The following is a 19,498-nucleotide window of genomic DNA, read 5'->3' as shown; positions in this document are numbered from 1 at the left end:
AGCAGGGAGAGGATGTTGCTGTAAGAAGAAGTATGTGGTGTTGCCAGGTTAACCCTTCCTTAACTTTGCAGGCATCACTGAATTCAGGGCTTTGGATTCTCACTATTCATGTAAAACCGTAGTGGTTGCAGGGCCAGGGAAGAGTTAACCTGGGTCTTGGTGGTGACACCTCTCTTGCAGCAGCATCCTGCTGCTCTGCTCTACATGCTGGGCTGGAGGCTCAGCCTCCTGCCTCCATCCTGGTGCCCCAGGGGATATGAAGTAGACTAATTCTACTGTGCATTAGCACAGTTTTTGCCATGACATGCTAATACACAGAACTGTCCGCTGCACATTAAGGTGTCTCATGTAGATGCATCCACTATTGTGAAAAACAGCCATAATTATACTGGCCTTTATAAACAGAAGTATCACCTGTAAGACACATTGAAGTAATCCTTAAAACCTACTCAGCACTTGTAAGGTGTCAGTATTATATCCAGTTTTGGGCACTGCTCTTCAAGAAGGATATGGGTCAATTGAAGGGAGTCCTGAAGAGAGGAACAAGAATGATCACAGGTCCAGAACATGTTCTGAAAGAAAAGATTAAAAGAACTGGGTTTGTTGAATTTAGAGAAGAGAAAGGGACAGGAGGCATATTAACAGTCTTCAATACAGTATAGGCTACAGCAATTTTATTCATACATTCTTATCACATATATAATAATTATATAACCTCCCATAGGTCTCTTTTGGCTTCACAGCTTTCCAAATCTCTCCTTCCTGGTGAATTTTGGATTATTGTTCTTCAGAATGATTAGCTTACATTTTCCAGAATGAGTCTCATTTTGGGCCAAATCCAAAACCCATTTGGGTTAACAGAAAGATATCCATTGATTTCTATTGGATTTTAAAAGATTTTGACTCCTTGTTTCCTATCTGTAGAAGCCAAAACCCAGCACACTTTTTATTGTTTAATTTTTTTTTATAATGGACAAGAAAGATATAGCAGCATTTTCCTGAGACTTCTAGGTCCATTTGCATAATATTTCACCATTTTCAATGGTAATTTATAACAATTTCATACCATCAACAAAATCAGTATTCTGTTTATCCTTTCCTCAGATAGTTACCAAAAATCTTGAATTATATTAGACTTAAGAATGAACTCTCTATAAACTTACCAACTGCTGCTTCTTTAATTGGTTCTACTGTTTTGCTGTTACCCTTTTTTGTCCTTTAACTAATTTACATACCATTATATGTAAGATCAGATGATTTTCTCCAAACGTTACAAAAAAATAATGTCAGATTTTGACAGATACTAACTCAAATAAGACATGGCTTAAATATTATTTACATGTGTTTATATGCATATAATACCTTTTGCTTTGGCTCAGGAAAACATTTTAACATGTACTCAAATCTGCCCGTATTTAGGAATACAGTTAAATATGTAAATACCTTTCAATATGTCTGTTTCCAGACTATGAACTATGAATATTCAACACTAAATAGTATTATCTCTAGGGATGAATGTGCCAATTTTCTTGCACTGGAGTTTTCCTTTCTAAATGCATAATGGAACTGTTGTTCATGGTCTCTCCCCTCTCTCTTGCTGCCTTGTCTTTTGTATTCTAATTTCTCTCCTTATGCTCTGCTTTCTTCACATCTTTCATAGCATATGAGGAAGCAAGCTTTGGCCCACAGAAGCTTATGTTCTATATCTACAATATATAGCTTATTTATTTAGTTTATAAAGGTGCATATCTATCTCGCCTTCTGACTGACTAACATGGCTAACTACCTCTTTCTCTACAGATTAACATGGCTAACTACCTCTTTCTCTTCACACTTCTATCATCCTCACTGTGTTTATACATACTTTTTTCATAATCTATTTTCCATTACTTTACTGGACACAGACATGAGACATCACGAATAGGCACTATTAAAGCCCCCCACCCCAATGATTTTTTTAAACAGTAGAAATCCATTTAATACTCTTCCTTCCTCATTAATTAGTATCTGCCACTCCTTGACCTACCAAGCCTAATTGTCAGTGGCTCATAAGTTTATTAGCAAATTCTATATGATCTTGCATCACCTGTAATGAAATCTGTTTTTCTAGGTATTTTCCCTTCCTGCTTTTTATTAACAGTGATACCAGAATGATTTCCTTCACTTTCTAGTTGTTAAGGTGTCTTTTCTTTGGTTTTTTTGTTAAAGGCAATTTTAAAAAAAGAATTCTGGTGGTTCTATTATTTTGGAGTCACTACTGATAACTATCCTTCCCTTTTCTTCTTGATTATCTCTAGTATAAGATTTAGAAATACTTTTATCATCCCAAATTAGGATGAAGAAACAATTTTTTAAAATTCTCCATTAAACAGAATTCTAAATGAATGGCTATTTGAAATGTGTTGTCTTCAACAATTTAAAACATTTTAGTTCTGTTTCATTTCACTTTTTTCTTTCTGTACTAGTTCTTATTTTTTTAAAATACAATTTAAAGTTAATTTTAAGTGAAGAGTCATTTGCAAATGAAAAATTGTTATTTTAATTTCCAAAACCATTTAACAAGGGCATTCCTACATGTTTAAGAGATCATAGAATCATAGCAGTAGGATCAGAAGGGACCATGTAGATCTTCAAGTCCGACCCCCTGCCTGGGGAGGAGGAAAACTGGGCTCATGTGACCCCAGCCAGGTAGGCATCAAGCCGCTTCTTAAAGACCCCCAGGGTAGGAACCAGCACCACTTCTCTTGGAAGTTGGTTCCAGATCCTAGCCGCCCTAACTGAGAAGTAGTTCCTACGGATGTCTAATCTAAACCTACTCTCCAACAACTTGTGGCCGTTATTCTTTGTTATCCCGGGGGGCGCTGGGGGAAACAAGGTCTCCCCCAAACCCTTCTGGTCCCCCCTAGTGAGTTTATAGACGGTCACCAGGTCCCCCCCTCAGCCTTCTCTTGTGAAGGCTGAACAGGTTCAGGTCCCACAGCCTCTCATTGTAGGGTCTGCCCTGCTGTCCCCAGATCCTGCGGGTGGCCCTCCTCTGGACCCTCTCAATGTTGTCCACATCCCTCTTAAAGTGGGGTGCCCAGAACTGGACACAGTACTCCATCTGTGGCCTGACCAGTGTCGTGTAGAGGGGGAGGATCACCTCCTTGGCCCTACTTGAGATGCACCTGTGGATGCACGATAAGGTCTGGTTAGTCCTGCTGACCGTGACCTCATATTGTCGGCCCATGTTCATCTTGGAGTCAATGATGACTCCAAGATCCCTTTCTGCCTCCATGCTCTCAAGAAGGGAGTTTCCCATCTTATAAGTGTGCTGCTGGTTACTACTGCCCAAGTGCAGCACCCTGCACTTGTCAGTATTGAAATGCATCCTGTTTTTGTTAGCCCACCCCTACAACCTATCCAGGTCTTGCTGCAGTCTATCCCTCCCTGCTAACGTGCCCACCTCACCCCAAATTTTGGTATCATCAGCAAATTTGAACAGGTTGCTTTTCACCCAGTCATCCAAATCACTGATAAAGAAATTGAACAATGCGGGCCCAAGGACCGAACCCTGGGGGACTCTGCTGCCCACTTCCCCCCAGTGGGAATATGACCCGTCCACCACCACCCTCTGAGTATGACCCTTCAGCCAATTTGCAATCCATCTCACTGTGTAGGCATCAATGCCACAGTCGCCTAGTTTTTTAATGAGGATGGGGTGGTCGACAGATGTTTTTCCTTTTAAAAAAAAAAACCAAAAACATTGTACAGACACTGGCAGTAATATTTGAACACTCGTGGCACACGGGCCAGGTCCCGGAGGACTGGAAAAGGGCCAATGTGGTCTCCATTTTCAAGAAGGGGAGGAAGGAGGACCTGGGCAACTATAGACCAGTCAGTCTCACCTCCATCCTAGGCAAAGTCTTCGAAAAATTTATCAAGGCTCAAATTTGCGAGAGCCCGGTAGGGCAAATTATGCTGAGGGGAAACCAGCATGGGTTCGTAGCAGGTAGATCATGCCTGACTAATCTAGTCTCTTTTTATGACCACGTTACAAAACGCCTGGATGCAGGAGTAGGGGTTGACGTTGGTTACTTAGACTTCAGGAAGGCCTTCGATACGGTATCCCACCCCGTACTGGTGAACAAGTTAAGAGGCTGCGACTTGGATGACTACACAGTCCGGTGGGTGGCGAATTGGCTAGACGGGCACACCCAGAGAGTCGTAGCGGATGGGTCGGTATCGACCTGGAAGGGTGTGGGCAGTGGGGTCCCGCAGGGCTCAGTCCTGGGACCGATACTCTTCAATATCTTCATCAGTGACTTGGATGAGGGAGTGAAGCGTACTTTGTCCAAGTTTGCGGATGACACAAAACTGTGGGGAGAAGTAGACACACTGGAGGGCAGGGAACAACTACAAGCAGACCTGGACAGGTTGGACATGTGGGCAGAAAACAACAGAATGCAATTCAACAAGGAGAAATGCAAAGTGCTGCACCTAGGGAGGAAAAATGTCCAGCATACCTACTGCCTAGGAAATGACCTGCTTGGAGGCACGGAAGCGGAAAGGGATCTTGGAGTCCTAGTGGACTCCAAGATGAACATGAGTTGGCAGTGTGACGAAGTCATCAGAAAAGCTAATGTCACTTTATCGTGCATCAGCAGATACATGACGAACAGATCCAAGGAGGTGATACTTCCCCTCTATCGGGCGCTGGTCAGACTGCAGTTGGAGTACTGAGTGCAGTTTTGGGTGCCACACTTCAAGAAGGATGTGGATAACCTGGAGAGGGTCCAGAGAAGGGCCACTTGTATGGTTAAGGGCTTGCAGGCCAAGCCCTATGAGGAGAGACTAGGCTACCTGGACCTCTTCAGCCTCCGCAAGAGAAGGTTGAGAGGCGACCTTGTGGCTGCCTATAAGTTCATCACGGGGGCACAGAAGGGAATTGGTGAGGTTTTATTCACCAAGGTGCTGGTCAGACCACAGTCGGGCGCTGGTCAGACCGCAGTTGGAGTACTGCGTGCAATTCTGGGCACCGCAATTCAAGAGGGATGCGGATAACCTGGAGAGGGTCCAGAGAAGGGCCACTCGTATGGTTAAGGGCCTGCAGACCAAGCCCTACGAGGAGAGACTAGAGAAACTGGACCTTTTCAGCCTCCGCAAGAGAAGGTTGAGAGGCGACCTTGTGGCCGCCTATAAGTTCATCACAGGGGCACAGAAGGGTATTGGTGAGTATTTATTCACCAAGGTGCCCCCGGGGGTTACAAGAAACAATGGCCACAAGCTAGCAGAGAGCAGATTTAGATTGGACATTAGGAAGAACTTCTTCACAGTTTGAGTGGCCAAGGTCTGGAACGGGCTCCCAAGGGAGGTGGTGCTCTCCCCTACCCTGGGGGTCTTCAAGAGGAGGTTAGATGAGCATCTAGCTGGGGTCATCTAGACCTAGCACTCTTTCCTGCCTGTGCAGGGGGTCGGACTCGATGATCTATTGAGGTCGTTTCCGACCCTAGCATCTATGAATCTATGAAAACAAAAACTTTCATTGACACTGACATCAATGCTCATTGAGGATGTTTTTCCCAAAACATTTGTGAAAAATGTTCAGTTTAATTAAAATTGCTTTTTTGATGGAAAACTGTCTCAACAACACTTTTGACAAATTCTCTGGGTAAGTCACTTAGCTTCTTTGCCACAATTTTTAAATGTATACAATATGAATATCATTTATTTACTTAATAGGCTGTTATATAAGTTAGTTAATATTTCCTAATTCACATTTGCAAAATGATTTTAGCATGGGCTCTCCTGACTTTCAAGGAGATTAAGGGTTTGTCTGCCAGGAGACTCAAGAAAATTAATCTAAACAAACTCTTTAAGCACTCCTTTAGACACATGTTGACTCTTATTCAGAACTAAAGTAGGTTTGATTCCATTGAGCTTAATTTTCTTTGGAAGTGAATTCAGCTAAATTGAACTTTAATTCTGAATGAAAGTATGCACTGGAGGTTTTAACATCCATACCAAATTTACACATTTGAGTTAAATTTTCAGCAGTGTTGCTCTTAAGTATCTTGGTCACATTTGAAAATGGGATTTAGATTATGTCTACACTAGAATGCTTTGCTGGTACAGCTAACTGAGAGCATTGCTTTGACTAGGAATGCAGCTATGCTTAAAGACAAATTCGCCAAACAACATAACCTGTACTATCAAAAGTGCAGTATTACTAGTAGAATTCTGTTTGTGGATTTGCCAGCAAAGTGATGTCAGTAAAAATCACACCTCCTTCACCCACCTAACTGGAATGGCTATGTCAGAAAAGCTTTTCAGCTCAGACAGCCTTAGGAATCAAAGCTACACGTGTGCTTGTGAATATTTTACTCCAAGTTATTATGTTGACAGTTATAATATAATATTGAGGTGGGAGTAACATTTTATAGGAAAGAGCAAACAAGGTAACATGCTTTCCTCATTTCTGTAACTAAGTCCGTGCCAGTGTATAAAAGAAATATGAATTCATAAAAGATGCTGATAAAGTTGACCTTTTTTTTAAGTAAAGCAAAAAAAGAAAAGAGAAGAAAATGTTTCAGTTTCTGGAAATGAACATTAATGCAGTCCACTAAACAGGGGTGTACTTTTTTCCTTCATGTCTGCTCATGATCCCTTATGTGTCACAGGTGTTTTCTTTTCCAGTGATATGCAGGCAACTGCTATAAAGGTGGATTCACTTTTGCTTTGACTTGACATTCAAATTTGTTTGGCCTGCTTATGTCGGACCACCAAGCTGTGCTCTGGAGTCATAAGGCCAATCTAGGTAAACAGGGAACAGGCTGAACTGCGCTTTCATTTTAAAAATCAGTTTTCAATTTTTTTATTCAGTCTTAATTGGTATAGCGTGGTAGCTTTTACTTGGTATATCCCTTCTCTGTTTCCATTTTCTTTTCCTCTTGTATCAACAAAATAGTGGAAAAATGTGTTAAATCAGGAGATAAAAGAACCTGTGCTGTTGTACTACCTTCTGTTAAGAAGTTCAGCAACTCATGCCTCCTGATTTCCTGCTTGCTGTAAACCATGCTCAAAGTACAGCCCACGGGCCACGTGTGGTCGGTGACTCAGTAAGGCTGCACACGAGGCTAGGCGGCTTTCCATTGGAAAATGTATTTTGTAAGTGGCATTTGAGTTCCATGCGCCTGCTCTGAACTCACTGAAATGGTGCTACCAAAACCTGCTCTTAATGCTTATGTGAGAACCAGTAGGCAGCTGTGTTGCAAAAACAGTGATTTAGAATTGCATCAGTTTAGTTTAATTTTTAGTTTAGCATCAGTTGATTGTTATTGCTTCCCCAAACCTGAGGTAGTCTGCTCTGGTCCAGCAGAATTAACATATTCTGCTGGAGGCACTGAATCACAGGAAAGGCAGGCCTGTGGGTCGGGTGTTGATGTGACTGAAATCTTCTAGATTCCAGAAGGTGTGAACCCAGAAGTACACTGCAGGGGGAATGCAATGATGTGAGTAAATCTGAATTCTTATTGTAAGGAACAGTGCATCACAGGCCACACTCAGGAACAAGAGGGTAGAAAATGAAAATCCTTTGAGTCAATGCAGCTAGTCACTGGCCAGTAGAAATCTGCTTGGTCCTCATATCTAGATATGCAGTGGAAAGGAAAGCCCAAGCTGAGATGGACAAGGCATGAACACATGACACGAGTCTGAGATGCATTTAAAATATCTGTTAACTCTGCTTAGAATGATTCATGGGTGATGCTAATCATTAGCATTAGCTTCCTAGTTGGTACTTCAGTGATACCTGTTTCAAGGTTCTTTTGAGTCTTGCTTGAAATTTGTTATTCTAACATATTTCCCAGAAAAAGCTCACATAAAAAAAAAAATCTCATTAATCTCCTCAGTCTCCCTTTTCTAAAGAAAGTTTATTTTCATCTTTCTATCAGCTGCAATGGGAAGCTCACTGATATTTTTTTAATCTAGCATTCAGTAATGCCAATGAACTGATAGTATATGTACTATCTAACTTAATCTCCCTACAGCATTTACAAACTGCATTAACTGATTACTCAAAAGTTGGCCTCTACAGCAAATAAGATAACTATTGTCTTCAGGGACCTCATTGTCTTCAGGGACCTTGAACACCTATTGTCTAAAGTCATATGCTTACCTTAAGTTACAACCTTTTAGTGTGTCACATGAACGACTATAGAGAAGACAACAATACAGAAGAATGAAATGTGTGTCCCAGCTGCAAAGCAGTACTGCAATAAAGTTGCACCCTCAAGGCACAAAAGAAAGGGGAGAATACTGAAGTCTAGACTAAAAAATAACTGATGAATTTACCATAATTTGTCAAAATTAAGAATGTTTTTACTTCCTTCATCTCCTTAAAATGGAAAGCTTTTCAAGCAGTTAAAAGAGTATTATAATTTTATGATCAGTAATAACACTTGTAGTTTTAAATTATGCTGTAATAAAGGAAACCAATCCCTGTACTTTAGGACTTGATGTGACCACTGCTGGAGACAGAAAAGAATGTCCCTCTCCTTGTGCATAGCATTGCGCCAGTGCATTTTGATCTATCCCTGAAATATCAGACAGGCCACAGATGAATGGTGATGAATTCATGTTCTGATCTGGCACTTCCCAGACAGTTTTATGGTACAACAGAACTTTTATGTCCCTAATAAAACTATCCTTAATAAAGGTCCATATACTGTCCTCGGTTAACATCCATCCATTTTTTTTAAAGGAAAAGACTGAAATGTGAAGTCAGATGCTGGCATGCTTCAGTACCATACGTCTGCTCAGTCTTTGAAGAGAAATGCGAGTGTGTGGGTGGCAAAAGAAACAACAACCAAAGCTGTAAGTTAGCAAGATAATATCCTTACTTTCTTTTGTGGATCTCAAGAGCGATTAAAAAAACACTGGTATTTTAAAAATATTGTTAAAGACTGCAGTGTGAGTCATAATGCTTCCAATAGTGGAATTCATGGAAATTTTACTGTAATGCCAGAATGTGGAACGGTGGGCAGCAGAACTTCAGAGAAGTAACACAAGAACATGGTGATGGAGAAAGAATACCTGTGCAGGAAAGGAAGCAAGAAAAGAGTGAAGATGCAGGGAGACTGCAAGACAATATAGGTTATTATTGCTGATGTTAAGAACTGGTGCTTGGATTGATGGAAGCAGTTTCATTTCTATTAAAAATGTAGTTTAGCCAACATGTCTATGTATCGTCTCCTGGTGCTCACATGCCCAAACGTTCTATGAGCAGGTATGTTGACTAATCTTATACTGAATTCAGAATCTTACACCGAAGTGAATGCCTGTCCTACAGCCCTGAGTACAGAACTGTGAATCAGTCTACTGCTTGTGCATTCTCTCATTCCCATGAATATTTGCTGCATGCATGTGCTCTCTTTCTCCCCTTTCTTCTCATTCCTGCAACAGATATTTACCAACAGCTGTTGCTGTTGTGCATCGGTGGGTCCTTGTACACGTGACAGGGGTTTAGTCCTTCAGGGTGGCTTTCTATGCCCCCTAAATTGAAACGGTGGGTTTTATTTTTCCATCGCTGTTTACATGTCATTGGTCTTAAATCTCATTAAATGCTCAGTGCGGCCCCCTGCAGTAAATTACTGCAGGGGGCACTGCATAACAATCCACCCCACTGGTCTCTTTGTACTAAATTACAGCAGGAGGCACCACACAATGCTAATCCCCACTACAGACTGGTGATATCTATAGCTCACAACTCGCTGATACGTACAGATGACCAAAAGTGGTGGTCATTCATTTAATTGTCACTTCCTTAATTTTTACACATATTTTAAAATTTTTTTACACCAACATTTTAATGATTTTATTCTTATTTTATTATTTTCATTCCTATCTTTAATTTTTATTCTTATTTTATTTTTTATCTTCCTGTTTCTATGTCATCAAGTAAACTTTATTTCATGTGTAAATCCACTTTTTTTTTTATTTCACTCAAACAACCATCCCTATGAACAGGGTGCTGAAATTCTCCGAGTGCTTATAATATGTTCACAAATCTGCACCCCATAAATTTCTTATATGTATCTTTGCATGTATATTGGAGTGTTGTAGTGAGCTAATTGGAACTCCGATAATGCGCTCCCTGCATTATCTCACAGGGGGTCCCAATCCCAGAATATGCTTGGAACCTTCCTTTCTGCACCCACATCCTTGTATTCACATTCCTGCACTGTTAGGAGTCATTGTTTTGTTCGATGTTTCCCTTTCATTCCCAGACACATCTCTGTTTGGGTCTCTGTTCCCATAGCCCCCCAAGTCCCAATTGCCTTGGGCTGTACCCTATGCTCTGCCTGCCAAATTCAAATCCACATACCAACCATCCAAGCTGCCCCCCGAAGCTAACAAGAGACCCTGGCCTTCTGACTGGACATACCTCCATCCGCAGAGACAAGAGCAGACAGCTGCTCCATTATCACCTCCCCCTTCTCCAAACGGGATGCTTAAATTCTCTGAGCACTTATAATATGCACATGAATCAGCACCCTTTGAATTTCTTATTTCTTTGCGTGCATATTGGGCATCAAGTTAATGCGGCCAGTGGTAAGTAATGCATTTTAAAGTCTTTGCTGCATTTCACCCCGCCTACACACAAAGCAAAGGAAAACCTGGAGACTTCAGCCCTCTCTGGCTCCCTCTCCCCACCATCACTGCAGCCTGCCTCCCCCTGCCCCCCCAAAACTAGAGACAATGTACTTATGAGACAGACAGAAGTGTTGCAATAATTTTTAAAATGTTTGTCACAGAGCACTGAGGTGCCCTGCTCCTAGAGGGCAGAAACTGCCAGAGAAAGAGCCCTAGCAGGGAATAGGAGCACACCTGTGGGTTGCCAGGGCAATTGGAGGGAGCAAATGACCCACACCTGCCAGCGGTCAGCTGCCCGTAGGAGGCAGAGCCTGACTCTTATAAAGCCCAGGAGCAGAGGCCTGAAACAGTTCTCTACCAGCAGCCAGAGAGGCAGGAGCTCCTGGAGTGGGGATGCGAGAAGCAGCGAGACCCGCAGGTACTGCTTGAGCAGAGTTATGGATGGCAGCTCTAGGGCGTTCGTGCAACGTGGTTTAGCCAGGCGGCTTTACGTTATGTTATAGCCAGGAGGCTCGAGTTTCTGTATCATTTTGTTGTTTATTACACCGGTGGTTTGGGTGAGGTTATAAGGGGTTGGAGGAGGCCTCATAGGGACCCACAGTGGTGTGGGGACCCCGGCGCTAGTGAGGGCGCACTATCCTTAAAGGGGCCTCACAGCGGAGTGTGAGGATCCCAGCGCCCAGGAGGGCGCAGCATATGGGGTGTATAGACCCCAGCCCTAGAGAGGGGCACTCTTTTTGAGAAGCCCAAGTGTGGGTGCGGAGAGCCCCAGGAAGGGGGCAACCTTGAGAAGCCCAAGTGTGGGCGCGGAGAGCCCCAGACAGGGGGCAGCATTTTAAGAAGCCCTAGCATGGGTGTGGTGAGCCCTAGGAGGGGGCACTATAGAGAAGCCCCAGTACAGGCATGTTGAGGCCCCGAGAGAGGGTGACAGTGCAGAGAAGGCCCCAAGAGAGGGCGAGGAGAGCCCCAGGAGGGGGCGGCAGTGTATGTTGAGAGAGAGATTGGTGACAGTTCAACGTCGATGCCAGCTGCGAGGCTTGGGTCATGGTATTAGGGATGGTTGGAGCCACGCATAGCCCATAAAGCTAGGGTGCCCCAAAGCACCCACTTGTAGGACAAGATCAACGAGGAGTCTGGGAAAACCACGGGGTCCGAATAAACATAGAGACGTGTCCGAGAGGGCATAAGGCAGCCTCCCAACCAACTTAAACCATCAAAGATGTGGCGGGCGAGAAATAGAGGGTGCCCTTGGGCCAACTTGACACAGAGAGGGGGCCTTAACGAGAACATGGCCCTCCTACAGGACCCTGCCGTGACAATGTTATTTATAGAAACACTCAGTGGTAACTGCTGAATGGTTTAGTATTCAGTGTTGATTGATCAGTGGCCTAGAGAGGACCCTCTCCTTCTGCAGCAGCCAGAATGTGTGCGGCCAGGCAATTCTGCACAATGGCCCCCTGATCAGCATTTGAATGCTGATGATAGGGGACACCATGCCCTGCCTGCCCACATCTGTCTGGCCACTGCCTTCCACACTTCTTCAGACCAGGACTCGTTGAATACTTTTCCCCCTGGTATTACAAATATTGTGGAGCATGCAGGCACCACAGTGAACCTCGTAATGTTTTCTGGTCCACCTCAAGTCTGTAGTTCAGTGTCATCCACCGTGCTTTCAGATGGCCAAAGGCATATTCAACAGTCTTTCGGCATTTGCTAAGGTAGTAGCTGAATACTGTCTTTTGTCGGTCAGTAACTTGTCCTCCATATGGCTTCATGAGCCAGGGAAGGAGGGGGTAAGTCATGTCCACTATGTTGAGTGGGGGCATATCAACACCCTAGATCACTGCACTGGGGACCCTGGGTGCATATTGTCTTTTTGCCATCATGCCAGACAGTGGCAAGTTTTGAAAGACGCATACATCTTGCATGCTGCCTGCCCAGCCTGTATAAGTGTTAGTGAACCATCCTCAGTGATCAGCTATGGCCTGGAGGATCACTGAGGCAAATCCTTTCCTGTTGGTGAATGACCAGCTCCCCTGGGATGGGGATAGAACTGGGATGTGTGTACTGACAATGCACCCATGCAGTTAGGGACCCCATGGCCTTGAAGCCTTCACCTTCCTTGGGGTTATAGAGACAGATGAGAAGTCTTGCAGCAGCTGGCATGCCTCACATATTGCCACCCTGACTGTGCAGGGACCCATGCTGAACTGGTCCAGGATGAAGAGGAGGCTGGTGGGGGTGGCCAATTTCATGATGGTCATGGCCACCCTCATTTCCGGTGCAATGGGGTGATGTATGACACTATCCTGGAGCTCAATGAGCAGTGACAACAGTGTGACTGTGCACAAATGTGTCCCTGCTCTTAAGCCACCGTTGATTATCCTGAGTCAACAGTATGATGCACTCTCACCAGTCAGCTGCTCACGTGAGCCCAGACCTTGTGATTGTTGCTCTGTAGATTGATCCACAGAACCCCGTCAGATCCACGGCTCCCTCTTAGTTCTCTGACTCCAGCTCACAGCCCATTGACTGATATAGAAAGGGCCGAGAAGCTGCTACCTTGCATTGGCGCCCTTATAGGTCCATTATAGTTTGCATTGTGTTCAGTAGCAGTATCTGCATTATTGAGTGCCTCCATTCTCTGGTTGGATGCCTCTAGGGCATCCAATAGCATCTGGTTCTCCTTGCAGATTCTATCAGGATTCATCAAAGCCAGGTTGTTAGGCAGGACACAACTGTTATTGTTTTGCTCCGAGCACCACCTGCTTGTGCTAAGGGGGCTGAATAGGTAGGGCTGTTGAATAGGCTAATTAGCATTATAACAGCTGTACTCTTTACATTTCAATGCCTACACACCTCAGGTTCCTGTAGCCACCCTTCCTCTAAAAACGTGGGGTGTCCAATGACCCGAGAAACCCATGATCTGCCCAGGGCTACAGATAATAGTGCTCAGTGGAACAATGAATAGACCCCATCAAACACCCACAATCCAGCAGAAGCTGGGGGAGAAGTGTGGGCGTGAGCTCCCCATGTTCTTTTTGAATAGGTCCCATTAGCACATCAAGAGCTATGCCAGACATTGAGGCACCAGAACCACCGAGTAATATCTCAGTCACAAATGTCTGCAATCTCCCTACACCTGGTTTTTGATGATATGCGCTCTGTGGAAAAAAGGCAGGTGCTGAGCAGAACACTGAAATGGCTAAACCCCGAATTAGGGGTTGTTGTATAGGGACACTAGCATTAACAGCCCTGCTCTTTACATTTCAGTTCCTACACACCTCCGATTCCTGTGGCTGCTTCTCATCTAAAAACTTGTGGGTTTAGGTTTTTTAGGGATTACCCCCGAAATCCGTCAAGCCCTCAGTGGAAAAAAAGGCAGGCTTTAAGCAAAAGAATGAATGGACAAACCCCAAATTCCCCCCCCCCCCCCCCCCCCCCCCAAGTCAAATAGACCCCCAGGAACATAGTTGAGTGATTGATAGGTCAGACAGTGGGGGGGAGGGGGGGATGCGGGAAAGGGAAAGGGAGGAGGTATGTGCTTGAAGAGACAGCTGCAGTCCCTTCAAGCTGCTAGGCAAAGAATTTTGGGTGTGTGCAGCAGTGACCCATTAACAACTATCCTTCTGGACAAAGCAGGGTCTGGGGGACAATTTGGGATAGGCTATGGATGTCACAGGTGTTCTTTTAGGAAAGGTCAAATGAGAAGATTTCTGTAAACACCAGTACTGAGATACAGTTCACACCACCCACCTACTTAGCCCACCAGCTTTAGATAATACAATACAATTATGTTAACAAAGCGGGAGGCTGCCCATTTACTTGCCCTGGTGACAAGGGCTGATACACATGACTCTGATCTCCCCTTATCCTATGCCTGCCTCGCAGATGACAACATAAGTTGATGATAGCTCCAGCCTGTGGCCAGCTAAACTCTGCCCCTTGTAGGGTCTCTAGCATCCAACACACATACTCTGCCCTTCTCCAGGCGTCTTTCATACCACCCTCTCTCACAGGGCTTCTTGCACTCTGCCCACTCTCACTGGGCCTCTCACTTACTGCCCCCTTCCTGGGCCACTCTCAACCTGCTTTACTCCACGCAGCACTTTGGGGCTCCCTCAGCACTTCGGGGCCCTGCTCTATATGGCACTTTGGGCTTGCTTACTCACTCTCCAGCACGGGTACACACAGCTCTTCAGGCCATCCTCTTGCAAACTCTACTCTGTGACCCATGGCCTTATACCTTACTCCAGGCTGAATTCGGCCACTGGTCCCTCTCACATACAGACTTCAGGCTGCCAGAGCACACCCTACTCTGTGTGGGCCTCCACGTATTTCTGTCCCCCCACTGGGGCCACTCGCTCTCTCTGCTCCCTCACTGTAGCCATCAGGATCTTTCACCCTATAGGGCTCAGGTGCTTCTCTTAACCATGCTTAGCCCCTCTAGCACTGGGGTCTCTTACCCTATGGGCTCAGGTGCCTCTTACTAGGTGTGCCTGGCCCTATGTCACTGGGGTATTTTACCCTGTGGGCTCAGGTGCCTCTCTCTCATTGTGCCTGGCTCCAAGCCTGTCCCTAGCTTGGGATAATCTACCAGGCTGTGGAGGCTGGGGTTTTAAGGTGCCCCTCCTCACCTTTCACCAGGGAGCTAACTGGCCTGGCACTTCTGGAGGACAGTCTCGCCATAGACAGACCCACCCTTCCCTGGCAGAGTGCAGTTCTCAGTCATACCAAGGACCAGGAGCCTCCTACCATCCCCATAGCTCCTGCCCTTACCTCTGAGATGTCCTGCGCAGCAGCTCAGCTGGGGGTTGTTGTTCTAATTGCCAGCAGCAGACTGCTGCCCCAGCTCTGAGGGCCTGGGTTAAAATCAAGTCTGCTCTGCCCCCTCCTCCAATCCCAGGGCCCTCCTGGGATCATGTGACCACCAGATTAAGGCTAGTCCACACCTGTAGGCTGCCCTGCTGTCTGATCTCCTACCTTAAAGTGGTAGGCACTGAAGGTACTCTGCCACACAGGGGCAGAAAGCATCTGGTCAGAGCATAGTGACCCTTCTCTCAGTAACTCATTTTGGCCCTAAAAATATACTCAATGGAGCTGCCAAAGAACAAGCCATGTCTTCTGGGCTTGGAGCAGCAGCCAGATACTTCAATAAACCGTGGCCCCAACCGGGCCCAGGAAGAACTGGCAGATTTGATTGATATTTGGGGGGAACAAAAGGTTTTGGAGCAGCTGGAAAATTGACAAAATAAGCCAGTCTATGTGGCCATTGCCCAGGAAATGAAGTTGCACGGCCACAACTGGGACTGGGCACAGTGCCACAGCAATATGAAGGCCCTAAAATGTGCTTTCCATTGAGCCAAGGACCAGAATTCTCATTTGGGGACAAGATGCACAATAGCCCCATTCTATGAGCAGCTGTCCTGCATTCTTGCAAAGGATACAGGCAATGCTTGCCTCCGATCCTTCAGGATGATGGAGGGTGCAGGAGGCCACAGCATCACCTAACCCGCAATAGTCCACAAACTATCCTGCCACTACAGCAGGCAGTGCAATATGCATTGTGCAGCCTTCTGGCAACCAGTCAGAGGCAGGGGGTGAGTGTTCACAGCAGCTGGAGGATGAGGACATCTGAGACAAAATTGTCTTGACCATGACCCTCACTCTCCCCAATGCCTTGCCCACATAAGCCAGAGGAGGGAGGACACATCAGATTCCACAATGGTACTGTCTCTGGCATTGTGAGACATGCCAGAAATTCCAGAGACCCAAAGATCGGTGTTGGTGCCGGAGATGCCTTGGGGACTTGTAAGTTATGGGGAAGGGGCATTAGATCAATTTGGGTGACTAGGGCTCATGTTGATCTAGCTCTGCTTTCGCGCCAAGGCCAAGCACAGTGAGGCAGGAAGGAGGGCGTTAATTTTGTAAGTGGCAAATATGTCCGCTGCTTGCAGTCGCACAATGTTATGCTTACATGGGGGTGGGCATGCTGTGCCCATTCTTAAAGTTGCTGGTGGGGGAGAAGCGTTAATTCATTTAGCGGCAGGAATTTGTGCTGCTGAGAGAAGTACAATGAACTCCTTAGTGAACTGGGAAGACATCTGGGTTCCTGCATAATCATCCTTTGTGTGTGGCTGTGTTAATCACCAATAGTCTGTCTGCTACAGGGAGTGGGGATGAGATCTTCGACCATGAACACTTTTTCTGCCCCGTTCCTGTTACCAGCTACCGCATCTGCTAGAAGGTGGGGATGTGCACCCAAAGCACAGGCACCAGCATGGACCGGAGCTGAGTGAATGCATGAACATTGCTTTAGGCAGTAATGGTCAAGAGAAAGCATGATGAAGGCTTTGGTGGTGGTCTTGGAGCCTTTGGTGGCAGCCTCAGAATCGTGAGTACGGTCTCCGGTTGACTGGCAGAATGCGCTCCAGGAGGTGTATAGACAGGTTGAAGAGCGAGAGGTAGCAGCTCACCAGGATAGCATGGCAAGCACAAGGGACTTCCTTGACCTGGCCAGATGGTGTCATTAGGGTATCATGGAAAGCCAGAAAATGGCGGGCATGTTTGAGAGTAGCTGCTTAGATGCATGACCCCAGCCCCCATTCATGAGCTGCCCCTCCCAGGACCATGCATGCAACATCTACTGTGCATGCCCCTATCCATGCGCTGACTCTCCTAGGGACCTGTATCCATGATCAGCACCCCCCATAGTGACAACCTCAACAACAGCTACTGTGTCTGTGAGATAGGGGTGCCCCTACTCTAGCAAGCCACTACACTTTAGGGATGAAGGGGAGAGTGAGACAGAGGGGGTACTGGGGAGGAAGAAGAGCCTGTCATGGGTGAGTGGTTTTTAGTTGTTAGTGCTGTTGCTTCTGTAGGAAATTGGGGAGTGGACATTGTTCCTGTGTTATTTCGGTTTTGCTTCAGTTACTAACAATAAAAGAAATGCTTTGGTGAAATTAAAATGAATTTTCATCCACGTCTGTCTGCTGTGATGGGAAGGGTTGTAGAGATGTGGGTTGTTGAGGGGGAGGTAAGCCAAACCAAAGAAAACCAGGCTTGTTTAAGACACATTGCACTAATGTTTGGAGCCATTGAACAGGGCCTGCCAACAGGGGAAGCAGTTTGCTGACCATTTTGCAGATAGTAGCATAGCCTATTGCCACACAATCACTTTTGGGCATGGCGGCGACTTGTCATACAGTCGTCCTGGCATCGCTGAGACCTCCACCCAGACAGAGCCTGTGGCCCCAGACTGCGGGGGCTGCCTGGTCTGGCACACAGGAAAGCTCCCACATGGAGGACACTAAGAGAACTGTTTTTGAAAACGTTAATGGAACAGTTCTCCCACAGCGTCTCAGGAAATCGAGGGTGTCAGTTGGGGGCCTCAGCTGCCTGTACACCAATGCCAGGACCCTGGGGAACAAGCAGGAGGAGCTAGCCCTCAAGCTCTCTAGTGGGCAATATGAACTGGTAGAGATCGTGGAGACCTTGTGGGACTCCTCGCATAATTGGAGCATAGCCATAGAGGGCTACACCCTGCACAGAAGGGACTGAGCAGGGAGAGAAAAGGCAGAGGGGTAGCTCTCTATGTGAGGGAGCAGTACACCTCTCTGGAGGCTGACATTGGCTCCAAAAATAAGCAGCTTGAAACACTCTGGGTCAAGCTTGGGGTGGGGGTGAGATAAGAGAGACCTAACTGTGAGCGTTTACTACAGGCTACCGAAGCAAGTGGAGGAGCTTGATCTGGAGTTCTCTGAAGAATTGGCAGAGGCCGAGCGTGCAAGGGACTTGGTTGTCATGGGCGACTTTAATTACCCGGACATAGATTGGGAGGAACACTTGGCTAGGTCGGATCAGTCATATAGCTTCTTAACTGTAATCGAGGAGCTCTTTCTGACCCAGAAAGTGCAAGGGCCACCCAGAGGTACCGCTCTCCTAGACTTGGTCTTGGCCAAAGTAGATGATCTGGTATGTGGCTTGAACACTGAGGGTAGCCTGGGCAACAGCGACCATGAGCTCATCAGGTTCACTGTCTACCGCAAGGGTGACAAATCAACTAGCAGGACTGAAGTCCTGGACTTCAAAAATGCTGCCTTCAGGCTCAGGGCATTAGTAGGGGAGGTGATGCGGGACCAGGGATGGAAGGTGAATGGGGTGCATGAAGAGTGGTCATTCCTCAAGGACACAATCCTCAAAGCACAAAAGAAAACTCTTCCCATGAAGAGGAAAGGTAGCAGAAGGGCTGACAAGCCCTCCTGGCTCAATAGGGACATTATAGATTTCATAGACACTTAGGGCTGGAAGGGACCTCAGAAGATCATCGAGTCCAGCCCTCTGCCCCAGCTGGGCAGCAGGATCCCAGCAAGATAAATGTCCAGTTGACTCTTAAAGGAATCCAGAGTAGGTGCTTGCACCACCTCTGGTGGCAGTCTGTTCCAGGTCTTGGGGGCTCGGATTGTAAAGAAGTTCTTCCTTATGTCCAGCCTGAAATGGTCTTGGAGAAGATTGTGACTGTTTGACCTTGTCATCCCATGAGGCGCTCTGGTGAACAGACGTTCACTCAGATCCTGATGTACACCCCTTATATACTTCAAGGACATGGAAGAACTTGAGAGGGTCCAGAGAAGAGCCATCCATATGATTAGGGATTTGCAAGACAAGACATACGAGGTGAGGCTGAGGGACCTCGGCCTCTTCAGCCTACAGAAGAGAAGGCTGAGAGGGGACTTGGTAGCAGCTTACTGCTACATCAGGGGACTACATCAAGAACTCAGTGAACAACTGTTCACCAGGGCACCCCTGGGGAAGACCAGGACCAATGGATACAAACTCCTGGAAGGCTGCTTTAGGCTCAATT

At 46.1% G+C, this 19,498-nt stretch overlaps 1 long non-coding RNA gene across 3 annotated transcripts in view; it reads right to left on the bottom strand.

The window, feature by feature from the left end:
- LOC109281674 (uncharacterized) overlaps nucleotides 1–15,468 on the bottom strand; it is a 63,587-nt gene extending 48,119 nt beyond the window's left edge. For 2 of the 3 annotated variants that reach the window (XR_009460288.1, XR_009460290.1), the window contains exons 1-2: nucleotides 15,412–15,468; nucleotides 415–572 (exon numbers count right to left, since the gene is read on the bottom strand). This is a non-coding gene — a long non-coding RNA (uncharacterized LOC109281674). The remainder of the gene's footprint in view (nucleotides 1–414; nucleotides 573–15,411) is intronic. The other variant, XR_009460289.1, reaches the window with a different exon arrangement.
- Nucleotides 15,469–19,498: the final 4,030 nt, after the last annotated feature.

Source organism: Alligator mississippiensis, chromosome 2, assembly GCF_030867095.1.
Source record: "Alligator mississippiensis isolate rAllMis1 chromosome 2, rAllMis1, whole genome shotgun sequence".
Lineage (NCBI taxonomy): Eukaryota > Metazoa > Chordata > Crocodylia > Alligatoridae > Alligator > Alligator mississippiensis.
Note: the sequence above shows the minus strand (reverse complement) of the source record. Positions and strands in the feature narration are given on the sequence as shown.